This window comes from Dipodomys merriami, unplaced genomic scaffold, assembly GCF_024711535.1.
Source record: "Dipodomys merriami isolate MVZ:Mamm:240054 unplaced genomic scaffold, mDipMer1.0.p SCAF_52, whole genome shotgun sequence".
Taxonomy (NCBI): Eukaryota; Metazoa; Chordata; class Mammalia; order Rodentia; family Heteromyidae; genus Dipodomys; species Dipodomys merriami.
The window spans coordinates 4,966,950-4,970,985 of NW_027206091.1; positions in this window are offsets into that span (position 1 = coordinate 4,966,950).

A 4,036-nucleotide genomic window follows, 5' to 3' on the forward strand; every position below is an offset into this window, starting at 1 on the left:
CACTAGCCTCTAAGTTTTATTAACCATACTTAATTTGGATATATTTTGTTTTGTTTTTTGTTGGTAATGGGCTTAAACTCTGGACCTGGGCTCTGTCCCTGAGCTCTTCAGCTCAAGGTGAATGGTCTACCACTTGACCCACAGCACCACTTCAGTTTTCTGATGGTTAGATGAAGATAGAGTCTCACAGACTTTCCTGCCCAGGCTGGCTTTGAACTGTGATCCTCAGATCTCAGCTCCTAGTAGCTAGGATTACAAGTGTAAGCCACCCATGTTTGGCTATACCAGTATCTTTTGACATTGGATTTTCTGTATTTACAAAGGACACTGTATCATTGGTTAATTAGTGCAGTAGAATCTGAGGCCGGTATTTCTTCCCAGTAGTTATAATCCCTTGGCTTGTGCTCCTGAAGAGTGACAGAATCATATCCCTTTATCTTCCCCCACCTTCCCCCAGTACCGGGCTTGAACTCAGGGCCACTTCTGGCTTTTTCTGTTTATGTGGTACAGAGGAATCAAACCTAGGCCTTTGTGCATGCTAGGCAAGCAATCTAGCACTAAGCTACATTCTCAGCCCAAATCCCAATCGTGTGTCACTGAATTCCCAAGTTAGCTTTAGGAATCCCAGCATACGGAAAGTGAAGGGTGTTTGCTATGATCTAGTAGCCATGGTCACAAGCAACTGTCAAGCAGTGGAAATACCACTAATATATCATATCCTAAGTGTAATATGCATGACAGTTGCAGACACTTGAGTACCAAAAAAAACTTAACTCTCAGTTTTTACACTGATTATATGTTAAAATGATATTTGGATCCAGGCGCCAGTAGCTCATGCCTGTCATCCTGGCAGCTCAGGAGGCTGAGATCTTGTAGATTACAGTTTGAGAAGCCAGCCCAGGTAAGAAAGTCTGTAAGAGTTATTTCCAATTAAGCACCAAAAAGCTGAAAGTGGAGCTATGACTCAAGTGATAGAGTGCTATCCTTGAGCCCAAAAACTCAGGGACCCTGATAAGCCCTATGACAAGCACCCAAAAACCAAAACACAAGTTCACAGTTGGAGAGGAGGTTAAAGTTGGCTGTGGACTAGAGTGGTACACCAGAGTCTACTCCTTGTCCAGATCAATCAGGTATAACTGGAGAATATATCTGACCCTATATATTCTTATTTTGCTAGTACTGGAGCTTGAACTCCTGTCTCATACTTGGTCTGCTTGCTTGCCTGTTTGCTTGCTCACAGCTGGTGCTCTTCCACTTGAACCATGCCTCAGATTTTCGCTGGTTATTTTGGAGACGGAATCTCACAGACTTTGCTACCTAAGCTAGCTTTGAAGTGTGCTCCTCCAGATCTTAGCCTCCTACATAGTTAGGATTATACTGGTACCCCACAGTCCATTGGCTTTATTTAAATTTAAAGCCTTATGAATATAGTACACATCTTCCATTTCTTTTTTTTTTTTTTTTTTGGTTGTGGGGCCTGAACTCTGGGCCTAGGCCCTATCCCTCAGCTCTTCAGCTCAAGGCTCGCGCTATACCACTTGAGCCACAGCACCACTTCCAGCTTTTTCTGCTTATGTGGTGCAGAAGAATCGAATCCAGGGCCTCATGCATGCGAGGCAAGCACTCTACCACTAAGCCATCTTCCCAGCCCTCTTGTTTTTTTTCTACTTGTCATTGTATTAATTTTAGGACCCATACTTCAGAAATAGTGTGGCTGCATTTCACAGAAATAGGCACATCAATCCACATCTTACTCTTTGTATCTGCAGTTCCTATTTAAATTCAATGTCTCCAACTACAAAAGGTGTTAGAAAATGCTATTTCAGGCTTAGGAGAAAAGTACAGCTGAATGTGACTGAAATTGTAAGCTGTGTTTATTTCTGTTCCTCTACAGCCAATGATTATGTGAAACAAACAATGGTAGGAAGTCAGGGGTTACAAGGTCGCTTTCCCTGAGTAAGGAAGTGTGAGGACAACATTTAAATTCCACACAGAGAACCACACCACCACCTAGGTTAAAAACTCCATGCCTGACCTAGGCACTGTGGCTTACACCTGTGATCCTAGCTACTCAGGAGGCTGAGATCTAAGAAAGTCTATGAGACTTTTCTCTCCAATGAACCACCAAAAAGCTAGAAGTGGAGCTGTGGTTCCAGTGTTGGAGCACTTGCCTTGAACGGAAAAAGCCAAGGAAGAACAACAGTCCCTGAGTTCAAGACCCACTATTGGGACACATACAAAATGCCTGAAGTCAAGAGTGTTAGAAACACTTGCATTTCTGGCTAAAAGTCCTTCCCACAGACCCACCCCTCCCCCCCAAAAAATATATGTATGTATGTATGTATGTATGTATATATCCTGAATCTGAAGGTCTGTCTTGGCACCTATTAACTAGAGAGGATCTGCCTGTGGGATTTTTCAGACATCTGTGTATACACCTGTGTGTACACCTGCTGTGTAGGGAGTGACATTATACCCAGCCAAGGAAATTAGCAGGAAGGACCAGCCAGAGCTGCTGATTCTTGGGAATGAAATGGCTCACATTTGGCCAAAAAAAAGCTTTTGTGATAAAGCATCATCGCCTGCTTTTAGTTGAATATCTTGACTATTCATGTCCTCATTCAAAAATACACAACAGTTATTCTAGCCGGCAGAAAATGAAGAGGGGAAAAAAAAGTGTAGGTGGTAACCATGGAGATGAAAAAATCACCAGCAAGTAAAGTAAGAAGAGCAGGTGTTAAGGAAGATTAAACAAACGGATCACTTGAAAGATTTTGCTTAACTTTTAACTTTGCGAAACTAATCCTTAGACAAAGACAAAGCTGGGCTAAACTTGCTCTTGTTTCCCTATTCTGAATCACTTCAAATCTGGTTTAACTCAACACCGATCAAAGGAAACAAGATCAATGACAACATACTAAAGATAACTTGAAAATGCCCTTTTATTTTTGTGCTGGGACTGGGGCTTGAATTCAGGGCCTTACTGCTCTTATTTGGATTTTTCCCTCAAGACTGGTGCTCCCATGTGAGTCAAAGCTCCATTTCTGGCTTTCCCTCCCCCCATGGGGCTTGAACTCAGCCAGAGCACTGTCCTTGAGCTCTTTTTGCTCCAGGCAGGCACTCTTATCACTTTGAGCCACAGCTTCACTTCCAGTTCTCTGGTGGTTAATTGGAGATAAGGCTTTCACAGACTTTCCTGCCCATGCTGCCTTTGAGCGTGATCCTCAGATCTCTGTCTCTTGAGTAGTTAGGGTTACAGGTGTGAGCCACCAGACACTCTGGTCTCTGATTTATGTCTGCCTTTGTTGATTAACTGGAGATAAGAGTCTCTCAGACTTCCTTGCCTGGGCTGGTATCAAACCTTGATCCTCAGATCTCTGCATCCCTGAGTGGCTAGGATTACAAGAATGAGCTACTGAACCAAGCTAAACAATGACTTTTTAAGACACTTGGAAAAATCAACCCTGGTTAATGAACTGAGTGAAAGTGTTGTTAGAAAAAGATGGGGCTTCATAGTTCTGTAACAATATTGCAAAGAACTCATTTCTCCCCAACCTTCTATAAATTTTGCACTAGTCTAACAAATGTCTATGAATTTTTGAAAATGATTATCAAGTTTATTTGAACAAATAAATATACAAAATTACTTTTTACTGGGTTTTAAAGAAGTATAATGAAATATGTACCCACTGCTCTACCAAATATCGAAAGGCATTCTATTACTATTAAAATTCCACAGTAAGTAAAAGCATGTGTAACTGTTTCAAAAAGCTTAGTAGAACACTTCAGCTGAGCATGAAAAGAATGGACAGCAATCCCAGCACTCAGGAAAATGAGGCAAGAGCTCAGAACAGTCCAAGCGACACAGCAAGAACCTAGCTTTAAAAAAAACCAGACCCAAATAGCTCATTCCTGTAATCATAGCTACTCAGAGGCTGAGATCTAAAGATCAGACTGGACAGGAAGTCCATGAGACTCATGTCCAATGAACCACCAAAAAGCCAGAAGTGGAGCTGCAGCTCAAGTGGTAGAGCAC